The following is a 27,223-nucleotide window of genomic DNA, read 5'->3' as shown; positions in this document are numbered from 1 at the left end:
GGTGCCCAAGGTGTCACAGGATGTCCGAGGTGGGAGGCGAACTGGTTCAAGCTACAGCCAGAAAACAAAGGCCTCTTACCACAGATTAGCTCTGATAGTTCATACCTTTATTGAACCCTAAATTCAATGTTTTAAGGCCCTTCTGGTTCAAACATTCTGTGTTCCAAGCTTTCTCCCAGCTCTGACATTCTGTGTTCTAAGGACCCTTCCAACTCTGACATTCCCCGTTCAAAGGATCCTCTCATCTCTGACGTTCTGTGGTCCAAGACTCCTCTCGGTTCTGATATTCTGTGTTCTAGGGCCCTCCCAGCTCTGACATTCTCTGCTCTAAGGTCTCTCTCTGCTCTGCTATTCAGTATTCATATGAATGAGTACCTTGGAGATGAAGCTCCTCTAAAAAAGCTCGTTAGAATATTTTTGCATGTTATCCTGGCGTTTGAGAAGCAGCCTAGCATAACGAATTAAGAGCCGTCCTCAGAGCCAGGATGACCAGAATTCAAGTCTCAGTTTGGACACTTACTGGCTATGTATGTGCCTTTGGGCAGGCTGTTTAACCCTTTCATGTCCCAGATTGTTCTCGGGTACCTGTAAGTTGCAGGGCAGGGAGAGCTCTGCTTTGGCAGTGGGCATTTCCCCACTGGTCATTCTCTATGACAACAAAATTACAGGACCAAAAAAAGAAAAAATCAGGAAGTTTAAAATTGCTGCTCTTCCCAGTGTTAGGGGAATGGGCCAAATGACCTCTCAAAGTCTTCCCTTGCCCCTCTGACCCAGCCACTCCATGACGTCATCAATCACCTCAATCCCAATAACTTGATTTGGGCCAATGGAAGCCAGCCTTTCTGCCACTTACCCCCTTCCTCTCCATCCACCCTGTCCCCTTCTCTTTTCCCTGCATCTTCATCCCCACCCACCCCACCCTAGAAGCCTGTAATTAAAACTCAACCTGAGTTAAGTGAAGAATTAGCCATGGGCAGCAGAAGCTAATTTACGTGATTATAATAATAGCTAGCATTTATGAAGCACTTTAATATGTGCCACAGGAGGCAGGTGCTATTATTATCTTCACTTTACAGTTGAGGAAACTGAGGCAAGCAATGGGTAAGTGACTTGTCTAGGGTAGCATACCTAGTAAGTGTCTGAGGCTGGATTTGGACTCAGGTCTTTCCAACTGCAGGCCTGGTGCTCTATCTGCTATGCCACTGAGCTGCCCCACTTCCCATAGAATGGTGCCCTCTATTCATGCTGAAGTCCTCAAACAATATTGGGATGCCACTCACTTATCCTTTCCCTTTGAAGATCTGGCTGCTTCAGTTGGTGGCTAAAGACCCAGAGTGAGAAGTGGGGGCCAGGAGAAGCCCAGGGGGAGAGAAGCTTCATCAAATTCTGCCTAATCAATGTGGAACTGGGTCTCTCTCCCCTTTCTCAGTATGTGTTGCTCTCTCTCTCTCTCTCTCTCTTTCTCTCTCTCTCTCTCTCTCTCTCTCTCTCACCCCCCTCTATGTTTCTGTCTCTCTCTTCTCTTTTCTTCTCCTTTTCTCTCTATCCTCCATCTATGTCTCGGTCTCTCAGACTCTGCCTCTCCCTCTCTCTCTGTCTCTTCCCCCTTTCTATCTCTTTATCGTTCCTTTCTTTCCCCATGTTTCTGTCTCTGTCTCTGTCTCTGTCTCTCTCTGTCTCTCTCTCTCTCTCTCTCTCTCTCTCTCTCTCTCTCTCTCTCTCTCTCTCTCTCTCTCCCCTTCTCTCTCTCCCCCACATCTGTCTCTCAGTCCCTGTCTCCCTCCATGTCTCTGTCTCTGTTCCCCTCTCTTTCTTTTTATTTATCTATGTACTTCAGTAAGTAAGTTGTTTGGCACCAAGGCAAATGTTCCCAGACATCACACACTGGGATAAAAGGGAGTTTCATTTAAGACAGAATACCTAAGTAAACAGCTCCTCTACGGATTCATTTTTTCCACCTCCTTTGCAGCAAGCCCCAAAGCTGGGAAATCCCTGGAGGACAATTCTGGTGCTGTTCTCTACCCTAATGAGGCATTCTCCTGCCAGAGCTGTGTGCCCCTGAAGGGGGAAGGGGACATAGCCAAGTGAGCAGCACACGAGACCAGGCTGCACCCCTGAGAAATTGGCAACCTGGAGGGGATGCTGTAAGTATGCCCTTTAAAGGGAGGAGGAAGGGGAGGGATAGCAGAGGGCCTGAGTGTTCCTTCCTCCTGAGAATGGGCCCATTTGGCTCTAGGGACAGTGTCTCTTTCTGACTTCCCACCTGCCACCAAACACCATAAAAGTACCCGGGGTGGGGAGAGAGTGTGTGTAATACAGAAAAATACTAAGGCACAGTCCCTACCCTGAGAAAGCCTAAAATCAAGTAGATGAAAAAACATTCACAGTCAGAAATAATTGGTTCTCTGTGTGACCATGAGCAACTCACTTTACCTTTGTGAGCAGAGGTTCCTCTGCTACAAATTGAGGGAGCTGGGTTAGATTCTTTCTAAGGCCCATTCTCAATTTAACATTCCAAATTCTAAGGCCCCTTTCAGTTTTAATATCCTATGTTCCAAGGACCCTTGCAGCCTTGACATTCTCTATTTTGAGGTCATTCCCTGTTCTTTGTTCTAAGGACTCTCCCAGCTTTGATAACCTTTGTTCTTAAAATCCCTCTCAGCTCTGACATTCTGTGTCCTAAGGGCCCTCCCCACTCTGACATTCTGTGTTCTAAGGCCCTCCCAGCTCTGACATTCTGGGTTCTAAGGCCCTCCCAGCTCTGACATTCTGGGTTCTAAGGCCCTCCCAGCTCTGACATTCTGGGTTCTAAGGCCCTCCCAGCTCTGACATTCTGGGTTCTAAGGGCCTCCCAGCTCTGACATTCTGGGTTCTAAGGCCCCTTACAGCTCTGACATTCTGTATTCTAAGGGCTCTCCCAGCTCTGACATTCTGTGTTCTAAGGGCCCTCCCAGCTCTGACATTCTGTGTTCTAAGGGCCCTCCCAGCTCTGACATTCTGTGTCCTAAGGGCCCTCCCCACTCTGACATTCTGTGTTCTAAGGGCCTTCCCAGCTCTGACATTCTGTGTTCTAAAGATCCTCCCAGCTCTGACATTCTGTGTTCTAAAGATCCTCCCAGCTCTGACATTCCGAGCTCACTAGTGGTACTAGGTTATGGGATAGGTTCTAAATGAAGGGTAGTTAAACGCTTCAGACCATCAAAGATGGGAGTACTCACCAATCCCTATGGTGATCAGAGGATTCCTCCTAGGGGAGGCACCCTGAGAGCTAGGCCTGTTCCTGGGCAGCTCCACCATGGTGCATCCAGGAGCTCAGGGCTTCCAACCCCATTTTCCACTGGGCCTTTCTTACCTTACCCTTCTGTACCCCTGGGACTTGAGTCTCTTGGTCATGGGTGCTCCTAACATGTCTCAGAAATTACCTTTACCCTGGTCTGGGATTGGGGGTAGGCTCAGAGACCCTGAAGGCTGAAGGAATTACTGGAGTTGCATGCAGAAGCTCTCCAAGGTCCAGGGCCTATAGGTGGTGAGACAACGAGGAGGTGTGAAGAATTGGTCAGGGATGTGTCAGGTTAATTACTCCTGAGCCAGCTCTCAATTAGCAGGTCTATGGCTGTGAATGAGGCAGGAGATGGATGGGCTCTGCTGGAGGTGCCGGATCAATTCCCCTCTTAGAGGCATAGACTTTCTCTCAGAGCTACTGCAAGAGACAGGGGGTATGGGAAGATTTAATCTAGCAAGGATTGCTCAAAAATCTTTGGGAGGGAAAATGAGAAAGATGGGACAGAGAGGTTCCTCAGCCTATAATCTTCCCTTTCCAGAATTAGTGAGCCAGTAGAAAAAGGATTGACTCCAAGGATATGGGTTCAAACCCATATCCTGTGTGGATGAACTGGTCTCCCAATTTTTTTGCCATCCTCATCTATATTCTCATGCGTGACCATAGGCTTATGTGAGTTAGAGCTGCCATCAGCCAATCAGTTGATAGGCATTTATTAAATGAATGAATGAATACATAAAGCATTTATTAAGCACTTACTGTGTGTAGCTAGGTGGCACAGTGGAGAGAACACTGGGATTAAAGTCAGGAAGACTCACCTTCCTGAGTTCAAATCTGGCCTCAGACACTTACTAGCTGTGTGACCCTGGACAAGTCACTTAACCCTGTTTGCCTCAGTTTCCTTGTCTGTCAAAGGAGCTGGAGAAGGAAATGGCAAAACACTCCAGTATCTTTGCCAAGCTGTGACCCAAAATGGATCATTAAGAGTTGGAAATGACTGAAGTGACTGAAGAGCAGAACTGTGTGCCAGGTGCTATACTGAGGGCCATGCAAAGACCTCCTGACCATTTAGTCTGAATTCTTAATTTTACATATGGGAAACTGAGGTCTCAAAGCGGGAAGTGACTTACCCAGAGTCGCACAGAGAGGAAGAATCAGAGCCCAATTCCTCTGACTCCTAAGTCCAGTAATTATAGGATCACAGACCTGGAAGGGATCTGAGAGGTCATCTATTCCAAACTCCTATTTTACATATAAGGAACCTGAAGCCTCACAGGCTTAAGTACCTTGCCCAAAGTCACACAGGCATTGAGAGTCAGATTCGAGATTTGAACCCAGAATCTCTTACTCACAAGCCCAGAATCTTTCCACTATGCCATGGCTGCAGGAGGTTTTAAATTCTGTCATCTCTCTAGCCTTTTGCTCTGCTTTCAGAAAACAGTCCCCTTTAGAATCCTTGCCACTGCCCAGCCCCACCGTCCCCCACCCTCCTCCCACTAAATCCTGGAATAGTCCTGGGCTTTGTAAGGAGAAGGGGATTTGCTGGGAGTGGGACCAGCCTGTCCTGCTTCCTGCTGGGAGAAGTCAGCATTTAGGGTTTCTAACAACAACCATAATAACATCAATTTCCATTTCTGTAGCACCTTAAAGTCTACAAAGCCCTCATTGTGGGTATCAACTCCAGGTCCATGGGATGCTTTTCTTGCAACTGAAGTGTTTTGATCAAAGCCTGGGAAGCCTGATGGCAGCATCATTGATTGTCTCCTTTCCTGTTGCCCAGAAAGAGGAGCAATCTAGAGTTGTCTGACTCTGCTCTCTCTTTTCCACTCTCAGGGTTCCTATCCCTAGACCTCCAATGCCATGGGGGAGCCAAAGACTTGGGCTGCTCTTCCCTTCTCCTGACACAGGCCCTCACTGCATGGACTTGTGCTTGGAGCATACCAGGATGACCTGGGTTCAAGATTTGCCTCTGCCATATACTGACTATATGACCCTAGCCATGAGCCTTTCCCTCTCATTGCCCCCAGCAACTCTTTAAACAATAACATTTTATTTAAATATTTAACTTTATCATATAAAATTTTATTTAATATTTGATTTAAATATTATTTAAATCATGTTTTCCCCGATTACATGTAAAGACAATTTTAAATATTCATTTAAAAAGCTTTGAGTTCCAAATTTTCTCCCTCCCCCTTCCCTCCCCTGCCTTGAGACAGTAAGAAATTTGATATAGGTTATACATGGCCCCTAGCAACTCTTTAAGATTATGAGTTGAGGATGAGTTGTCCTGCTGCATTAATATAAAGAGTTTTCTCTTTGAGAATTCCACATATCAGTCAAATCACAGGTCCCAGACAAAGACAATTGCTATGTCTCTTTAGGTTTTATAAGGTTCTTTCCTCACTACAGTGCTGTGAGGTCTATTGTCCTCAGAGTACATAGACCACTGAGACTCTGGGAGTCTCTGGGAGTCACACACTGGCTAAGTTCAAACTTAAGGATTCAAACACAGGTGTCCTGATTCCAAATGCAACATTGAAAGCTATCATTTGTCTAGCATTTAATGGTTGTAAAAGCACTGACTTTCCCCACACTAGCTATGTGAGGTGAGCAGGGGATATTGGTCCCATTTTAAAGCAGGGGAACTTAAGGTTCAGAGAAAGGAAGAGATTTGTACAAGACACATGGCTATTCCACGTGGCAGTGCCAGACCTTTTGATGCCAAGCCCAGAATGCTCTTCAAGAGGAGCTCTATGTGCTTTTGCTTTGATGGGATTTATGGGTAAGTGCCAGGATTCCCAACACAAATACCAAGTTGCCCCTGTGCCGCCTCCCATTTATAATTATGAAGTAAACAGCTCTCTTGTCCCCTGACACTCAGGGGCTACTTGGGCAGTAGTTACATCCATGGAGAGAGACAAAAGAAATAGCTGGCCAGACACTGTCCCTGGTCCCGATTGTTATCAGCTTTCTGATGCTTCTGGGGCTTTTCTCAGGTAAAACAGGGTTGCTTGAATAACGAAAAAGGAACAAGCTCGATTTCTGATCCATACTGAGTCTGATGCAATTTTAGAAGGTGTGACTAAAGTGAATGGATTGTGTCAACAGTATCAACCAGGGATCTAGAGAGACTCTGGCCCATTCTCAATTAGCTGAACCTTCTAATTACTGATGTTAGGACTTCCTGCCATCTCTCCTAGACCTCTGCCCTGGCTTGGGGGCCCCCAAGGGTCTCTGTTGCAGTCATTTAACTTGTACTCTAAGATGACTGGACATACATAGAAGTTTAGGTTTTTAGAGTTGGGAAAGACCCTTAGAGATCATCTCATCTAACCCTGACACTTTGCCAATCAACCCAAAAGCATTGCTACCCTTACTACATCAGGTGTTGTGCTAAGCCCCAGGGATGCATCAAAAGGCAAAAACTTGGTCTTTGATTTGAAGGAGCTCATATTCTAATGAAGGGAGGCAACATATAAGAAGCTATACCCCTACAAAGTATGTACAGTGTGAAACAGAAGAGAATTGTGGAAGATATTAGCAACAGGAGAAGTGCATAAGAGGAAGGGGGGACTGGGAAAGGTCTCCTGAATGAGAGGGATTTGAGAAGAATCTTGGAGGAAGCTGGAGAAGCTACCATGGAGGGGAGGAGGAAGGGAGACTATTCTAGGCAGGGAATGCATGCAAATGTTCAGAGGCTGGAGATGGAGGGTCCTATTCAAGGAATAGCATACTATAGCTGGTTTGTAGTATACTCAGAGCTAGGCCATCACCAGCCACTGGATTCCAATGACTCTGGAGGAGACAGTGAGAGCTGACTTTGCACAGCTCTGCATCATTTAAACCCAATTCACTCTCAAGACAACATCACCCTTGTGATATCATTGGTCCTCTTTGAGGACAAAGGACAAACAACAACAACATATGGAAAGGAGAAAAGTGTAAGAAGATTGGAGGTGTAGGAGGGGTCCAGCTAATGAAGGACTTCAAATGCCAAACAGAGGATTTTATATTTGAACCTGGAAGTAACAGGGAACTACTGGTGTTTACTGAGTAGCGGAGAAAGAAGGTGAGCTGGTCAGACTCACTATGTAGGAAAATCATTTTGGCAGTTGTGTGGAGGATGTATTGGAGGAGACACTTGAGGTAGGGAGAATAATCTGAAAGTTATTGCAATAGTTCAGGAGTGATGGCTTGGATCAGGGTGGTGACTGTGAGAGCAGGGAGGTGGAGACATGCACAAGAGATGTTGTGAAGGTAGAAACTATAAGACTTGACAACAGATCACATATATGGGGTGAGTGCAAGAAAGCAATTGAAGATAAAATAGGTTGCAAGCTTGGGTGATTGGGATGGAGGATGCTAATATCCTTGACAATAGGATTTGGGAATGACAATTTGGGAAAAGAGGAGCATTTGTGGGAGGGAGGCTAAAGATAACAAATTCTGTTTCAAACTTAGTGAATTTGAGATGTTTATGGGACATCCAATTCAAGATATCCAAAAGGCAGTTGTTGATGACATTGGAACTCAGGAGAGTTATTAGGGCTGGATATACAGTTCTAAGAACCATTCACATAGTGATGATTGTTGAAACCATGGAAGCAGATGAGATCACCAAGCTAGATAGTATAAGAGGAAAACAGACAGTGGGTATGTTGGTAGTGGTAGTGGTTGACCTGGATGAAGATCCGGCAAAAGAGATGAGGAGTGGTCAGATACCCAAGTAAAAGGTGGAGCAGCAGAGAGCAAAGACACAACACCCAGAGAGGAGAGAATAGAAGGAAAGAGGATGAGTGATGTGCTCAATGGTTGCCAGTGTCAAGGAGGAAGAGGATTGAGAAAAAGGTTCTGAGAATGGGAATGACTTGACCAGTCACAAAGAAAGAAAATGTAAGCTGGTTCATTACTAGGGTAGAGCTCTTTATCCTATACCAGGGAGGGCCAAATTGACCTGCAGAGCTGACCCAGCTCTGTGAAACCTAGAAGGGAAAGCGCCCCCACCCCACCCCCAGTCATAAAACAGAGAATTTAGAGCTAGAAGAGACTGTGGAACATAAAGAGTCAGGGCAGGGAGGGCCATTAGAAGATAGACGGTCAGACTCGGGAGGGTGCTCAGAGGTTGTCCATGGGGTTCTTAACCGTTTTTTGGTGTTCTGGACCCCTTTGGTAGTGTCTGATGATGTCTATAAACCACTTCTCAGAACGATGCATTTAAATACATAGAATACATAGGATTACAAAGGAAACCAGTTATATAGAAATGCAGTTATCTAAATAATAACAATAAAAACCCCAAATTTGTTATATATAGGCAAACTTATTTTATTGCTGTTTACAGATACTTGCATTTTTGTTTGTTTGCTTTTACAAATTGAAGGTTTGTGGCAACCCTGCATTGAGCGAGTCTGTTGGGGCCATTTTTCCAACAACATGCGATCACATCATGTGTCTTTGTCACATTTTGGTAATTCTCACGATATTTCAAACTTTTTCATTATTATTACATGTGTTACGGTGGTCTGTGATCAATGATCTCTGATGTTACTACTATTTTGTTTGGGGCACCAGGAACCCCACCCATATAAGATGGTGAACTTAATCAATAAATGTGTGTGTTCAGACTGCTCCACTGACTAATCTCCCATCTCTCTCCCTCTCCTCAGGGCCTCCCTATTCCCTGAAATACATCAATATTGAAGATGTAAACTTCACTGATACAGCAATAGCAGAGTTTGAAAGAATTTACTCCATTTTTGAAAGAAGTTCTACTGTAGGTAAAATGCTATCAAACAGTATTGCACACTACAGAGAACTCTTTCTTGAAAGGAAGAGTCAATCGATGTGGCAGACTTCATTGTTTTCTTATTTTAAGAAACTGCCACAGCCACCCCAACCTTCAGCAACCACCATCCTGATCAATAAGCAGCCATCAAGATAGAGGCAAGACCCTCTACCAGCAAAAAGAGCTGAAGGCTCAGATGATGGTTAGCATTTTTTAATCAATGAAGTATTATTTAATTAAGGTATTACATTTTGAAAGACATAATACTATTGCACACTTAGTAGACTGCAGTATAGTGTAAACATAATTTTTATATGTAATAGGAAACCAAAGAATTTGTGACTTATTTTATTGTGATATTCCCTTAATTGTGGTGATCTGGAACCAAACCTGCAATATCTTCAAGGTATGCCTGTAGTTCATGAGTCCCCTGTAATATATCCATGGATCCTTTGGGGTTCTGTAGACCTCAGGTTAAGAACCTCTGGGCTTAATCAAAGCCCCTCTGATCAGGACAATGAGATAAACAGAGGGGAAGTGACCTACTTAGAGTCAAATAGATAATCAGTAGCAGAGTAGGGGAGCTCTGATGGCAAAGCCAATGCCTATTGCCTCAGGTATTTCTGGTGGGCTGGGGCCAACCCTCCACCTCCAATACTATCCCAGAGACACGTGGTTCTCTTTACCACTACCTCTTCTTCTCTACCATCTTTCATTGCAATTATTGCAGCACTAGGCTCTATAGGTGAATTAATAACTTTATCTCACCCCAACAAACTTCTGGAAAGTTGGACAACTCTCCCACATTCAGTCAGAGGATGAGGAGGAGGGCTCCTTTTATCAGACCTGTCAGGAGCAACTCTGATTTTCTCACTGCTAGACAAGATGGAACAAATGTTTTATCAGCCCTCTCCTCCCTGTTCTGCTCTTTCTTTCTTTCTTTCTTTCTTTCTTTCTTTCTTTCTTTCTTTCTTCTTTCTTTTTCTTTCTTTCTTTCTTTCTTTCTTTCTTTCTTTCTCTTCCTTCCTTCCTTCCTTCCTTCCTTCCTTCCTTCCTTCCTTCCTTCCTTCCTTCCTTCCTTCCTTCCTTCCTTCCTTCCTTCCTTCCTTCCTTCCTTCTCCACAACCACTTCTTTCCTTATTTGTCCCTTTCCGTAGCTTCTCAGAGGCCTGGGATGCCTGCTACAGAAATACTTGGAAAAGTCAGATAATCTTGAGTCTGAATGAGACCTTGAGGCTGTAACTTATGCCCCATCCCCCCAACTTCCTGTCTAGAACTCAATATCTCCATCTGCATAATGAGAAGGTTAGACTTTAGAATCTCCAAAAGGTCTTTCCAATACTAACATTCTGTGTCCTAAGCCCCCCTCCCCCAACTCTGACATTCTGTCTTCTAAGGGCCCTCTCAACTTTGACATTCTCTATTCTAAAATCCCACCCAGTTCTGACATTCTATGTTATAAGGCCCCTCCTAGAGTTGATATTCTGTGTCCTAAGGGCCCTCATAGATGTAAATTTTTGTATTCTAAGGGCTCTCCCAGCTCTGACATTCTGTGTTCTAAGGTTCCTCCCAACTGTGATGTTCTCTGTTCTAAGGTCCCAGAACCCTCTTTATGCCTTCTAACCATCCTTACTGCTTTCTGCTATATCCTATGGACCAATGGATTTTGCAATTCATTCTGCTCCTGTACAAGTACTCTTCCTTCCCCTCCTCAGTAACCGCTCCCCACTTTCCCATTCTGGAAAATAATCAAATCAAAACTGAGTCAGTCTGTGGTTCCGCTGAGCAGCTCCGTGCCTGGCCAGGCCAAAGCTCCCTTCGTGGTCACTCTTCCTGTATGTGTGTTGTCTCCTCATATTAAACTGTAAGCTCCTTGAGGTCAGGGGCTGCCTCACTTTTGTGTTTGTGTCCCCAGTGCTTAGCATGGTTCCTTGAACACTAAGGCCTAAAGAAGTGCTTTTTCATTCATTCCTTTTTAATGTTTTATTCTCAACTTATTTTGTTTAAATGAGCATTGAAATATACAAAATATTTGGAACAAAAAAGAAGACTGTACATGATACTGTGGATCCTATTACATGCAGTATGCATTTTAAGTATGTCATAAATTCAACATATGACTTTCAAATCTGTCCTGCTTGTTAGTATTTACTTCTGGCCTTCCTTCTGTTTTCGCCTCTGCCTTTAAAAATGTGCCCATGACTCTTTTCTTCTTCATTTCTTTTTTGGCAACCCTTATTGCTAATCTTCTCTCCCACTTACTCCCACCTAAATGTAAAAAAATAAAATAAAGAAAAACAGAACTCTTATAAGAAATATGCATAGTCAAGCAAAACATGTTGGCCATGCCTGACAATGTGTGTTTCATTCTGTGCCTTGTGAAATCATCACTCTGAAATCATCACATTGATTGTTTTTTTTAAATTTAATGTTTTAGTTTTTTATTTCATTTAAAAAATTCTGAGTTTCAAATTCTCTCTCCCTCCAGCCCTTCCCCCACTCATTGAGAAGGCAAGCAATATGATCTCCATTACACATGTGAAATTATGCAAAATATATTTCGTATTAGCTAGGTTGAGAAAAAAAACCCAAGGAAATAAAGAAAGTTTTAAAAGTATGCTCCAATTTGTACTCAACTCACCAGTTCTCTCTGTGGAGGTGGGTGGCATTATTCATCTTAAGTCTTTTGGAGTCAAGATTGATTAGAGTGATTGATGAGATTGATTGATCAGAGTTCTTAAGCCTCTTGAAGCTGTTTTTCTTTAAAATGTTACAGTTACTATATACATTATTCCACTAGTTTTGTTTGTTTTTCTATACATCAGTTTATGTAATTCTTCCTAAGTTTTTCTGAAACTGTATCTTTACTTCTTATAGCATAATAATATTCACTACATTTATATGACATAGTTTATTCAGCTTGTTCCCCAATGGTGGGTACTCCCTTAGTGCCCAGTTCTTTTCTTTAATAAACAGAGCTGCTATAATTTTTTTTTCCTACATATAAGTCCTTTTCTTTTTTCTTTGATCTCTTTAGGGCACAAGCCTGATAGTTGTCTTGCTGGACTAAAGGATTTACAAAGTTTAGTAACTTTTGGGGCATAGTAAAAATTGCTTTCCAGAGTGGCTGGACCAGCTCCACCAATAGAGTATTAGTATGCCTGTTTTCCTGCAGCCCCTCCAACAATTGTCATCTTTCTCTTGTATCATCTTTGCCAATCTGTCAGATGCATAGTGGAATTTCATTCATTTATTGGTAACACCTGCTTCTGGGCTACTTCCCACAACTCTCATTTGTATTGGTGGGCTGACTTCCCAGAAGACAGCTGTTGGTCACTCCTTTCATTTTTCTATCAGGATTATTCTGAAGGGTGGGAATACTAGAATACCAATATTCAGCTCCCATGTGAATAAGTTTACTATGCTCCGGGGACTGTGCCAAATGCTGGGAATGCAAATGCAAACCAAGAGACGGTTCCTGCCCCTGTTCTAAAGGGGGAGGATAACACAGAAAAGGAAGCTGAAAAGTGGAGGTGGCAGGGTTGATGGAGTTTTTGAGGATGTGGTTGCAAATCTCAAAATGGGGATTCTGGGAGGAAATCACTGATTCGAGAAGGGACCACAGGAATGAAGGAATGTTCCAGGGTGAGAAGGCAGCTGAGGCATAATGGTGAACTCTAGAGAGTCAGAAGCCGAATCCCTACTCTGGGGCTTACTAATGGTTGTTGTACTTCCTCTAAGAAGACCAAAATGACATCATTACCTTGGGGTCAAGGCACCATGTGTCTGATTGGCTGATCAGACCAATATGAGCTTGGCTGGGCACAAATAGTTCATATGAACATTTGGAGTGGAGATGTCTAAATTTGCGCTTCTCATATTTCTTCATTGATTATCAGCTAGTAGCCTTAATTAGCTTTTTAGAGAAGAAGGTGAGGGGGGAAGGGATATAGCACCTACTATGTTCCAGGCACTGTGCTAAGTATTTTTTTTTTTACAAATTTTACACAATTTACAATTTTTTTTTTACAATATATAATTTAATCCTTACAACAACCCTGGAAAGTAGGTGCTATTATAAATCCCCATTTTACAGTTGAGGAAACTGAGGCAAAGAGTGATTAAGTGTTTGCCCAGGTCACACAGCTAGTAAGTATCTGAGGCTGAATTTGCATTCATCTTCTTAACTCCAGTCCCAGCTTACGATCCACTTTGCCAGCTAACTGAGAAGGTACAAGTCAAAATAGTAGTTACAAAAACTATTCTTCCTAAACTGGGGCTGTATTCACCCCAAACACAAAAAGTTCTTGGGGAGAATGGGCTCAAACATAATGTATAATGGTGGGGCCTGTGGGCACTGAAATTCATCATTACTGGAAGTTCTCTTCTCCTTTGGTATGGTTCTCATTAAATTCCCTTTAGGTAGAGCTCCTTCCTGGGCTCAGAGGATCTGTTCCTTTCTAAAGTCCATAACCAGCACTTCTGTCTGCCACAAGGAGTCTCATTCCCTGAAGCTGTCACCATCCTTGGATGACTGTCATCTCACATCCCTCCAAGATGCTTCTTCTGTCATTGGCCACACCTGTCTGGTCTGCCTTTAGTCCTTGGCGGAACTTCTGATAGGACCCCTTGATCTCTTCTACTCACTCATTCACCCAGGCTTAAGAGAAAGAGAGGGAGAAAATCTCTCCTCCCTCAAGTAATTCCTTCTTTGGGATTTTAGCCTGCCATCCCCCATCACGGGCCACTGGATGGGACAAACGCCTGACCTTGTTAGTTACTGCCCCATGGACATGATTTATTTTCTTCAACTAATCACAAGCCACATCTGCTTTCATCCAATGACTATTCCAATTGATTAAAGACTTATTCACACCTAGTTTACTGTTGATTGATTCAGTGGAAATACCTGGGCCCTCTGTGATTAAATGGAGTGGGAAGGGGACCTCCACCCTTATATTCAGTTTCCAGGTAAGAATTTGCTGTCCTTAGCAAATCAACTACAGTCCTTTTGGCAAAATCCATGGATAGTCCCCAAATCCTGGATACCTTAAAGTGACTTTGGAAGGTTCAAGCATCATCCAGTGTCTTCCTCGGTGCCTTGTACAAGTCTCAGAAAAATCCACATAACATAGTTCATAAATAACTGGAAAATTAGCATTCTTCTATGCTTCCAAAGGTAACGTGTTATAACTTAATGGATTGATATAATTTTTTACAAATCTTCACACATTACTGCCTGTCTTGATTCTTACAAAAGGCTTTCCCCAACCCAAAGGCAATAAAGAAAAGGAAACGAAGCCTCCTCCTTCAGAGAGTAAGACTAGTCCTTAGAGTACTCCCTGAACACCTGAGGCTCTCCCCATGGAGATTAGGTCCTTGGGTGGGGCAGTCAATGAAAAGATATCTCCTCAGTTTTTGGCAAAAAATAAATAAATAAAATAAATAAACTGCCCTGGGTGAAAACTCTTCCATGATTCTCTTCAGCAATAGGGCAATCCAATTGGAGGTCTGGACAACACATCTCTGGGTATCTCTTTCACATACCAAATATCTTCAAGAATCCTGGTGGTTACTGGTTGGTAATCAGTGGGAAAGACACTGAAGGGGGCTCGTGATAGTATCAGTAATAAAAACTCCAGCCTTTCAGAGTTGCCTCTAGAACCCTGAGGAACAGTAGTCTAAGCGGAACCAGTGCTCATCCTGCAAAGCAAGTGGGAACTGGGCAAGCAGTCCTGTAGGGGCAGTGTGGTATACAGGCTTCATGCCTGGTGATTTTAGGACCTTCACACTTGCAAGGAAATGCTGGAGTGATTCTCCACCTGGAACTCCTGTTTTTGGTTACACTAGCTTGCAAGGATCCACTTCAGGGAAAATTAACACTTTTCTCTCTTTTTTTTCTTTTTTTTCTTTTAGATTGTAATTAGACAGTTTTTGGATGTATTTCCTTTATAAGTCAGTCCAGTTTCTTTAAAAGAACTCCTGCCCCTTTGAATACTTCAGTACTAATATCTGTTTCATTACTGAATTACAAGTATGGAGGCTGAAATGAATAGTATGGATTTAGAATCCTTAAAATACGGGTGCTTGGTAGATCAGCTACAGCTTACTATGATAGCTCATAAATGTTCATTTCTTCCTTTTTCCCTTTTAAGCAGCTCTAGACTGCTTGAGTTATGGTGACATACATCTGGATAGCTTGTCTGAGATCTTTATGGACTGGAGGTCCATAATAAAAGCTTTGACTACTGTCCTAGAAACCCCAGGTGCTTTAACTTATTCTGAGAGCTCCTGCTTGTCCTAGTGAGGGGTGAGTTAGAAATTCCATTTGGATTGCTTTGTACGTTGCTAGGGAGAATTTGAGAAAACTTTTGGTTCCCTATTGTGAAAGAATGTAGAGGAAATTTATGTATGAACCACCAGTGAGATTGTCTTATGTATGAAAGGAGTACCTAGGGCTATTTGATGTGCCCTGTATGTGAAAGAGAAACCTAGAGATGTTTTGTAGAGATGGTTTGATTGCTCTATGTATTAAAGATAAACATGGAAGAATTTTCATCTAGAACGGTTTGGTTTCTCACTTGAGAGTGAAGGGGAGTGACTTCAATCTGGCTCTGGGCGGAGAGATCCTCATATATTCTGGGAACTCTGTATGGACCAGATTTTCTCTTTGAAAAAGGATATTTGATTTCACACACACCCTCTTTCTTTTCTTTATTGTTTTCCGGTTGTCAAAGGCTTTCCTTTGTAAGCACAAAAGACAGGCAGTATCTAATGAGAATTTTCTAAAATGACATTTGTCCATTAAATCACATCACCTTGTAGTTGAATGGAAGAACATTAATTTCCTAATTGTTTGTGAAGTGTGCCACATGGATTTTTTATGAGATTTGTTAGTCTCAGTAGTTCTGAGACCCTATTGTTTAGGTACTAGGCAAGGCAAGTGAAATGAATGCAATGCCTAAGCCTCCCCAAGTTACTGGAAAGCTCTTCAGGATTTGGGACTATGGGAGACAGTATGGTACAATGGAAAGAACACTGGTGCAAATCCTACCACACTACTTCTGTGATCATGTGCAAATCACTTTAAAATTTCCAAGCTTTACTTTCTTTATCTGTAAAGTGATGGGGTTGGATTAGATGGCCTTGCAGGTCCCTTTCAATGAGTTCCCCAAAACTACAGGAGTTGGGGTTGGGGGGCATAGTGAGGGCAAATATCATTAGCCTGAAGTATGTGAACCTATGATCCCCTGGACTTAATTTGCTGGGGACAGCAAATGTTTAAACTAGAGAGGAGATGCTGTCAATTAACAAGATTCTCCATGCCCTGATCCATTTATTAGGTTAAGATGCTTCTTTGATAGAGTTATAGAATAAATCAATGGACATGCTATGTAAACAATATTGTCTATGTCCCAAGGTGCAACTTCTTTGACTGGGTCACAAAAGGAAAAGAAATGATTGGCTGACCAAAATAAGCTTAAACAAGTCTTAAATAGCAAAAGAATTTTAGCAGTTCCCCTATTATAGAGGCATCTAACTCAGCAGTGGAAGATTTCAGTTTGAGAGATAAGGACTCCAGGCTCATGAGCACCTTAAGGAGGAAGCAAATTGGGGAGTGGAGAAATGAAACCAGTTTCAGTTTTATACTCCCCCTTATCCCAGTTGACCATGTTATTAGAGAAACTAGACAAATAGGGATGTTTTGTACCAACTGCTCTTTCTGTACAACCTTAATAAATACTTTTGCTAAAAGCTAATTGAAATGACTGGCTGATAATCACTGGGAAGCACACCAGTAGGGGCCCATAAGCAATAGTATTACTAACTGCAGCCCTTTAGAATTACCCCTAGATCCCTGAGTAACAGAACTCAACTATTCTCTGACTACCCGGTCCCCTAAGGCAAGTGGGAGTTGGAGGAGTAATCTTGAAGGGAGTGATACAAATTCACTTATTACTGCTGAAAGGATCATCCTAGGTAAGTCACTTCACTTCTGCCTGCCTCAGTTTTCTCATCTGTAAAATGGGGATGATAATACCTGCATGTCTCAGGGCTGTTGTGAAACTCAAACAAAAGAAAACATGTTGTTGGGGCAGGTAGGTGGCGCAGTGGATAGAGCACCAGCCCTGGAGTTAGGAGGACCTGAGTTCAAATCTAGCCTCAGACACATACACTCACTAGCCGTGTGACTCTGGGCAAGTCACTTAACCCCAATTGCCTCACCAAAATAAAAAATGCATGTTCTACCATTTTAAGTTTCTGTTTACTTTTTGGCAAGATTTGCTTTTCTTAACAGAGAGGAAGGGAATGGAAAGGAATAAGCATTCATGTAGTGCCTACTATGTTCCAGACACTGCTAAGTACTTTTTTTTGGCAAACATTATCTCATTTGATCCTCACCACAACCCTGGGAGGTAGGTGCTATTATTATTCCCATTTTATAGTTGAGGAAACTGAGGCACATATAGGTGAAGTGAGTAGCTCAGGGTCACAAAGCTATGAAGTATCCGCAGCTTACGTCTTCCTGACTCTAGGCCCAGCACTCTGTATGGGATAAGCTACGTTTTGAGCATGTCTCTCTTGCTTGTTCTTAGAGATAAAGATTCTCAAACCTGAAATAAGAGAAGCCTCAAACCAGCCTCCAAATTCTTCCACCAGCACAGGAGTGGTATAGTGTCAAGTTCACTGGTCTCTGAGGCTAGGGACCTGGATTCCAGTTCCTGTTGCTAGCTGCATGACTTCGGACACATCACCTGATTTCTCAGGTCCTTTCCAGTTTTAAATTATATGAATGGCTGTGATCCTTCACTTCTTCTTTTTCATAGGCTAATAATATCTGCCTTCCCTATACCCTATCCCACCCCAACTCATGTTGCTTTGGGGAACCCATTTGAAAGTACTCTGTAAACCTGTAAGGTTTATAGATGTATAATTAGTAATTATAGTGTATGGAAAGACCACAGAACTGGGAAATGGGAGACCTGGGCTCTGGTCTCTCTCATCTACCATTGTGTGACCTTGGGTAAGTCACCTTTCTGGGCCTCAGTTGCCTTATCTGTCAAACAAAGCCAATATTCTACCTGCCTTAACTGCCAGAGGCTGATAGCATCTTGTAGACCTTTCCAGTTCTAAGCTCTAGGACTCTTTATGTCCTAGCATTCTCAGAAAGTTATGAGTGCCTGATTGATCCTCCTCACCAATATGGGCTCAGCCCAATCTCTAGGCCTATCCTCTTCCTTCCAGTCTGGGATCAGGAGCTCTGATGCCCAGGTGATTTAGGCATGCGGTGTTCTCTCCTTCCCTAGTTACGTCATCCCAGGCAATGATTGATCTGCTCCCCGCAGGGTGTCAGCTTTCTGATTAGACCTTAATTAAAAGGATAAATTAACCTTTAATGGGTTTGCCTTTTCACTTGGCAATTAGAGTCTCCTTCCAGGCCCCATTTGGGTCCCATTTACAAAGTGGCACGTATCTAGAGCACAGGAGATTATTCCCTTGGCAAAAGGTAGAGTGGACTTGCGGGTCCTTCCTCTTGCTGGCAACCAGTCACTCTCCTCATGGCATCCTTGTGCCAAAAAATGACCCCCCTAGAAGATTTCCTTCACCTTCCATGTGGGGAAGCTGAGGGCTCAGAGAGATGGAATTATTTTTTCTTGAGGTCATACCATAAGTTGGCAGTGGAAGCTATCATGGTGGAACACGTGCCACATTCTGAGAGGTGGGCTGGCAGAAATAGAATTCTAGAATAATAAAATATCAAGTCTATTAGGAGCCTCATAGTATAGAATGTCAGAGCTGTAAGGGATCTTAGGACATAGAATAACAGAGCTGGGAGAGGCCTTACAATATGGAATATGAGAGCTGGGTAGAATACAGGGCAATGGCCCCCTTCCCTCTCATTCGCACATAGATCTCCTAAGCCAAGCTGACCCATGTTTCAGTATATGCTGTGGATCAGAAGCCTACACTGGTGTGTGTACTTTTATTAGCCAGAAAATACAATTATATCAGTGCAGAGGTATTTATTGAAATAGAATAGTAAGCAAAGTAGCAATAGAACATAGAAATTCCATGTAGATCTCATGTGGAGTCCCAGTAGAAATTCCCTTCCTGTATGTAGGAAGGAATATACATACATATATATAAAAGGAATACATAATCATATGTACATATGCATGTGCACATATACACATGAAGGGAGTAATCATTTATCTAGATAAATGCTTATATAGAAATGTATAAAAGTATATAAACAAGTATACCATATTAAATGCTTTACAAGTATTATCTTATTTTATCCTCACCACAATCCTGGGAGGTAGGGGCTATTATTATTCCTCATTTTATAGTTGAGGAAAATGAGGCAAACAGAGGTTAAATAACTTGTGTAGTGTCACACAGTAAGTGTTTGAGGTAGGACTTGAACTTGGGTCTTACTGACTCCAGCCTCAGTGTTCTATCCACTGTGCCACCTAATGTGTTCTCTCTCTGTCTCTCTCTGTCTCCCCCCCCCCCCCCCCCCCCCCCCCCGTCTCCCTCTCCCTCTCTCCCTCCCCTCCTGTTTCCCTCCTTCCATCTCTGTCTCTGTCTCTCTTCTCTCCCTCCTTCCCTCCATTCGTCCCTGCAATACTGTAGACCACCCATATCTCAGTTCATTGCTCTACCTGGGTGTTTCCTTTTTCTTTTTTTTAAACATTGTATTGTCTCTGTCACGTGAAGACTCTTGAGCAATGCTCTGCTGGTCTTAGGTTTGCTACTAGGTATCTTTGTGTTGAGCACATGTTTTGGGAACATCTTTCTGTTACCAGTTTCTGCCTTCAATCGGAATCCCCAGATAAGTGCTACTTCTTACCCTAAGTGGAAGAGTGGCCGCTACAATCTCTTTTAGCTTAAACCCCAGAAGCTTAAGCATCAGCTCTTTCAGGGAGGTAGGTACTCCACACACCTAGGATCAGCCTAGAGAAAAACTCAGCTGCTTTTCTCCTCATAAGGAAAGTTTGTCAGTTCCCAGAGCCTTGGCAATCATTGGCCTCTTCCCTCTAGGAAGAGAATCTTTGCTTCCAGCCACCAAGCTTATTTTGGGCCAAGAACAATCATGTAGCTAAGGAAAGATCCAAAGCAGTCTGTCTTGTAACATTCTCTTCCTGCTTAGGGGGTGGGGGGCATGGCTTCTTTTAGGGTTAGAAAGTCTCTGTAATTAAGTCATAATTGCCTTATGGGGATTCCGTGCCCTGAATGCATTTTATGGGGGAGGGGGTGACTTAAGAGTTATCTGAGTCTAAGTTATGCCAATTTTCCCTTCCCTAAGTTTCTCTGAGTCTCATACAAATTAAAGACAGAGACAAAGGTAAAGAGCACATTCACCCTGGGACTCAGAGGAGCTTAACCTTTCTGCGATTGATCTTATGGTTTCTTCCAGTTACCTTTACCTCATTTTATACAGTGGGACACAAAAATTTTGAGCATTGAAGGCATGGTTAAAATAGAAGCCCTTTGGTCAATGTCTAGCCCAGGGGTGGGGAACACATGTGGCTCTCTAGGTCCTCAAGTGTGGCCCTTTGACTGAATCCAAGCCATACTTGAGGATGTAGAGGGCCACATACATGGCCTCAGGTTCCCTACTCCTGGTCTAGGCTTTAAGGGGAGTTTCTATTTTTGAGGTGGAGTGGAGGCAGGAGGGGGAGAGGGGAGGCGGGAGGGGGGGGGGAGGCATGGCTTCTCCCTTTGCCCCAGCTGAACATCATTTCTAGTCCCTAGAAGTTCCACCCCCCCTCAACCCAGAAGCCTTGCCCAATGGCATTGTGAATAATTACCCAAGCACCTGAAGGAGGTTATTTGAACTTGAGACTAGCTCCTCGGGAATTCTCAGTTCCCCTTGTCCTGCTCCAGGCTGTACCTGAGGCTGAGGACAGGTTGTGACTCCCTGGGGCTGTATTTACATTGTGCTGCTAATTGCCTAATGAACATGATTGGAAATAGTGCCTCTTAACCTCTGTGGAGGCCTTGGCTTTGTGCTAGAGGAGCAAAGGGCAATGAAAACATTGATTAACTCTCCTCCCCATGACAGGCTTTGCCTGGAGAGACTGGGCTGGGAGAATTCTCTTGGGAAGCCTGTGAGCCACCAGCGGGGGGTGGGGGGTGGGGGTGGGGGGGTGGAGATGGGACCTTAAGAAGGAGGATCTTGGAATAGGGGTGGCCTGTCATGTTGCATGGGTAAACTGAGGCACGAGTGAACTTATTCAGGCTCAAGATATGCAACAAGATACGAAGTCAGTGGAAAGAACACTGGTTTTGGTTTTGGAATCAGAGGTCCTGGAGTCAAATCTAGATCTCATTACTTAGCATCTGAGTAGCTCTGGTAATTTTCTTAAACTCTGTGTGCCTCAGTTTTTTCCTCTGTAAAATGAGAGAGTTGGAGAACATAATTCGTATGCTCCCTTCCAGCTCTAATTGTCAAAGATGCTAAAGTCCTTCAGAGATCAGTCCCCATGGACTAGTAATATTAATTAATTAATTAATATTAATTAATATGTTAATAAGTACCTTAGCCCAGGAAGGTTTGTAATATGGAAATGATATCATAAGAATAGTCCCAAAGTGAAATGGGCTGTCTCATGGAAATGAGTCACCAAAGATGCTCAAGTAAAGACTAGATGGTACTTATATGGGTTGTAATAGATGGAATTTTTTTTTAAGGACTCTGCGTAGACAAGATCATTTCTGGGGTCCCTCTGATTCATGAAATTTAATAGGGTTCTAATACATTTTTGCCCTTAATTAGCTTCCTGAATCACTTTCTCTAGCATATAGGTCCAGTTTGGAACTTTGAGAGTGCCTGTCTACACCAGACTGACACATCCTTAAACCTTTATGAATTAGTGGTTGTGGGTTATCTGGACATCTCAAGATGCAAAGCAGTCATTTAGTTAATCAGGATTATATTTCACCCAATGATTTTGAAAATTCTGGGATTTGGTCCCCTAAGAAAATGGTGTGGTATGGAGAATAAGTCTGTATTAGTCTGACCAGACAAGAAAAATATATTGGTCCAATAGGACTTTTGCTCAAAGTTTGGGATGGAGCAGAGTCATAACTAGGATGGGAGGACCAGAACTTTGTCCCAGATTGCGGAATTTAGTGTTTGCTAATGTCACTTGCAGTCCCTTCAGGCAGTTAGATGGCAGTGGATAGGGCCTGGAGCCAGGAAGACCTCAGTTAAAATCCAGCCTTAAGTCACTTATTAGCTTACTTAGCAGTAAGTCACCTAACCTCTCTTTGCCTCGATTTCCTCAACTGTAAAAAAACAGAAAAATAACATCACCTACTGGGCAGGTTTGTTATGAGAATCAAATGAGGTAATATTTGTAAATTAGTGCCTGGCACACAGTGTTGTTAAATCATTTTTCAGTTGTGTCTGACTCTTCGTGACCCCATTTGGGGTTTTCTTGGCAGAGACACTGGAGTGATTTGCCATTTCTTTCTCTACTTCATTTTACAGATGAGGAAACTGAGGCAAACAGGGTTAAGTGACTTTCCCAAGGTCACATGGCTAATAAGTGTCTAAGGATGAATTTGAATTCAAGTCCTCCTGACTCCAAGCCTAGCACTCTATCCACTGTACCACCTAGTTGCCTTAGAGCCACCTAGCTGCCTCTGGCACATAGTAGCCTCTATATAAATGCGTATTCTCTCCTCCTCTCTGCTCCTTTCAGCAACATAAAAATATATGAGCTTACCATCCTGTTGGCAAGAATATCTAGCTGTCAGTCAGTCAATAAATGTTTATTAAGCACCTTCCGGTGGGCCAGGCACTGTGCTAAGTGTTAGGGATACAAAAAAACTGTCCCTGCCCTCAGGGAGCTTATAATCTAGTGGAGGACGCTTGCTGCTGCTGTTCTTGAGGAGGACCATGACATCAGGAAGGTGATGCCATGACATGAAAGTGAAGAGTGAGGCAGGGCTGTGCAAAGTCACCAGCCTTGCTTTCACCTCTGGAGCCACCTGGGTCCAGTGGCAAGATGCAGATCAGGACAACTGGAGGTGGCCCAAGATTCAGTGCGGATCCTTGGCCTTTTCAATCTAAGGTCCTTCACAGGTGTCCATTTGGCTGAGGCAGAGGCTATTAAAATAAGGAACTAATAGATGTGGCTGAGTGATGGGTCTGCTTCCTGTTCCCTAATCTCCAAACCAGTTTCCCAGAGTCTCTGAATCCATTTCCACCTGGGACACCAATTCATATTACTTGCCCTGGGAAAACTTGGTGGTACAAACCCTAGGCCCCAGTAACAGTTTTGGGTTTGAGCTGAGGAAAGAGTCTATGCTCACTGTCTGTTTGAATAAAGGCTGCTCCACTGTGCCCGAGGTCACCGAGGACCCCAGAGTCCTGAACATGCTGGGTTATGGCATGCCCCAGCATTTGCCTCTGACAGGAGTCTCGGGTTTTTCCCTGAAAGTGAAGGGATCTTCTCAGAGGAGAATAGGGATGGAGTGGGAAAGGATGCTCAGGATTAAGCCTCGGTCTGGGGTCTGCCACCATAGAGTTTGGTTGCTTCAGTGACGCTGATCCATCTCGGGAACCTGCTGTCCAATTCACGGTGACCCGGGTGGTTAGCAGAATGTGCCTGGTTTTAGCCACCCTGTAATATGGTGTGAATCAGCAGAAGGTATAGTCCTGAGCCAATCAAGCTTTAGCATCACAAAGTAGAGAAAAGTGCTGCAGAATGTTCTAATTATAGCCAGGCTTTCTGGAGGTCTCTAATGGGGGCTCTCAGACAGAACAATGCTCTTGCTTGGATGTTGCAAACACGCTGGCCAGACCTGGAGCTACAATACTTTTGTGCCCCAGGGCAAAGAGAACAAAATAGGAGTGAGTGTGTATGTTGTGTAAGTGAGTAATGGTGTGTAATGGGTGTTGAACAAGGATTGGGGAAGCTATTGTCTGGGTAAGTATAGAGCGATGGGCCACTGACCCAGGGAAGAATGTGCCTGTGATGGGGCTGCCGGCAGGTACATGTGGAGGAAATAGAATCTCCCTATGTGGCAGCTTCCTATTATAGTTTTCACTGTTAGCTTTTGTTAATAATAGCTAGTATTTACACATAGTGCTTTACAAATAGTATATCATTTGATCCTCACAATAACCTTGGGGGAGGTAGGGGCTGTTATTATCCCAATTTTTCCAAGGAGGAAACTGAGGTAAGCAGAAGTGAAATGAATCACAGAGCCTGGAAGTATCTGGCATTACCTTCATCTCCAAATATATCCCTTCTCCTGCCCTTCCCCAGAGAGCCATCCCTTATAAAACAAAAAAATGAAACTAAGAAGAGAAAAAAAAAGTTTAGTAAAAACTGACCACCATGCCAGCTAAGTCTAACTATATGTAATGTTCAGCACCTGTAGACTCCCACTTCTGCAAAGAAGGGAGAACCTTGCATTTTATGATTTCTTCTTTGGAAGCAAGCTCGATTATTATTATTATATTATATTTGTATTTACAGGATACTGGCAGGGTGGGTACTCATGGGACGTGAAGATATGCTAAGTCTTTAAACAGAGTCTGTCGAAGGTATGTTATATATGCCTTTGATGATTTGCAGACTTCTATAAAGTGAGAGTGGAATTCAGAGAATAATGCAGTGGGTGGGGGGCGGAGGGGGTTAAGGGGGCTTCCGGGAGGGGGCAGCTAAGTCAGGGCTTTAATCAATAAGGACTTTGAGGGAAGGGGAAGAAGAGGGAAGACGCAGGACTAAAAAGTGGAGGTGGGATTGTATGAGGTTGGGATGAGCCTCCTGTCTGCCTTTCTTCTGTTTTCCTCTGTTCCCTTTTCCATTATCTCTTCACTCCACACAGACTAAAACCGCCCCAGGTATATTTGATAAGAGAACAGAGGACTGTCTGCCAGCTCACCAATCCCACCCTGGTCTATGAGGCAAGAACCAGCTTGTGGCAGTGCTGTCTAATCAGTCCATCCATATAGAAATATATTAATATATGTAGAAGGTGGCATTTGAACAGAGTCCGTAGGAAGCCAAAGATTCTTAGAGGTGAAGGAGTAGGGGGAGAGCCTTCTAGGCAGGGGGCACAGCCAGGGCAAAGGTACAGAGACCCGAGATGGGATGTCCTGTGTAAAGCAAATAGATCAGTATCTGCCTGCATGCAGCATGTCTGTGGAGTATGTAGAGTGTGTAGAAGGGAGTAGAATGTAAGAAGACTGGAAAGAGAAGATGGGGACAGAGCTTTCAGTGCCAAATAGAGGAGTTTGAATTTGATTTTAGAAGTAATAGAGAGACACTGGAGTTTATTGAATAGGGAGAGTCATAGGGACAAATCACTCAGTGCTTGGAGTCAGGAAGATCTGAGTTGGGTTCTGGGTTTTGATACTTACTAGCTGTGTGACCCTAGGAAAGTCACTGAACCTCTGTCTGCCTCAATTTCCTCAATTGTAAGATGGGGATAACAGCAGCACCTACCTGCTTAGCACAGTGTCTGGCATATAGCAGGCGCTGTGTAAAAGCTTATTCCCTTTTCTCCTTCCTTCCCCTTTGGTAGCTATGTGGAATAGGGTTTGGAGAACTATAATGGAAGGAGCTCTGGATTCAGAGTCAGAGGACCTTCCAAAAAAGTCTCAGTTCTGCTATTTCCTACCTATGCAATCCTGGGCAGGGCAGGTCACATTTCCTCTATGGTCTTCAGCTTTCTTATCTTTAAATGAAAGCGTTGTACTAAATGTTCTCTAAGGTCCCTTCCAGCTGAGAATCTACGATCATGCTGTCAGTCATGGAACATTCAATTCCACACATTTATTAAGCACCTACTGTCTTTGGAGCATTTTGCTGGACAAATGGGGTGACAGATGCTTCCACCCTTATGGGGCTTACACTCTTACAGATAATGATGGATGATGGTAGAGAAAAGAATAGCGGGCTTGGAGTTAGGAGCCCTGGATTATTGTCTTCCCTCTTTCTTCGGCTTGCTGTGTGGGCTTGTACAAGTCACTTCTCTCTGGGTCACTCTATCTTCCATAAAATGAGTGAGTTGGACCCAGTGATCTCAAAAGTCTTCCCAGTCTTAGTAACATTCTATGAGAGGTAGCAGTAGAAGAAAGGTCACTGGATTTGACGTAAGGAATACCTACATTCACATTCTTCCTCAGGCATTTACTGGCTGTGTGACCCTGGGCAAGTCATGTAACCTCAGTTTCTTCTGTAAAATGAAGGGGTTGGTTAGACTTTATGATCTCAAAGGCCTCTCCCAGCTGTGGTATTTTATGTTCTAAGCTTACTGGTGAGCATCATGGTACAATAAGAGTGCTGAACCAGGGTAGTAAGTGGCAGAGCCAGGATTCATATCGACTTTATTTCCTTGGGCCTCAGTTTACTCATCTGTAAAATAAAGGGCTTAGATTAGATAACCTTTTAGATTCTTTCTGGTTTCCCAAGACCATAGGTGTCAGAACTCAGTCTCCCCACATGTCTCGTTTCTGGGAGGGAGGAGAGAAAATGCTGGTGGGGGTGGGGTGGGGAAGGAGTGGGCTTTAGAGCTTGTTGCAAATTGTCCATCTTAACACATTGATGATAATGCAAGTAATAAGACAAACCACAAGGCCTCAGGAAATGCATTTCCCGGCAAGGAAATTATTGAATATTTAGAACTAGGAGCAGATCATTTAGAGGGGGAAATGAATTTCTCAGCTTCCTCTGATGGAGATACATCTCTGTTCCTGAACCTTAATTTAGCTTCAACTCGAAAGTGGTGGGCGATGGGCATCTATGCATTTGTAAAGTTACCGTTCCTCCCCAGTTGGAGCAATTGCTTCCGAAGCCAAGGCTGCTTATTGAAGTGGGAACGAGTCAGACACCATTAGCCGAATCCAACTCTTAAGATGCTGGGCTCAGCTAAGCAGGGAGGGAAGAAGAGTGGGGGAGGGGTGGCCCTGGATGCTCAGGACCGACAGCTTTCTCATAGAGCAATTGGGTATTGTGTCTTTGGGGCAAAAATTGAATCATAGGCTGACAGGTACTCCGGGGTTGTGTCCTCCCATAAGATGAGGTTCTTTGAGGGTAGAGACTGTGTCCTCCACAAAACAGGGTAATGCTTACGCTCCCTTTTCCCCCACCAGATTGGACTATCCCTCAATAAGTCTGGAGGCTTTC

This window comes from Phascolarctos cinereus, unplaced genomic scaffold, assembly GCF_003287225.1.
Source record: "Phascolarctos cinereus isolate Bilbo 61053 unplaced genomic scaffold, phaCin_HiC Scaffold_726;HRSCAF=1367, whole genome shotgun sequence".
Classification (NCBI taxonomy): Eukaryota; Metazoa; Chordata; class Mammalia; order Diprotodontia; family Phascolarctidae; genus Phascolarctos; species Phascolarctos cinereus.
Note: the sequence above shows the minus strand (reverse complement) of the source record.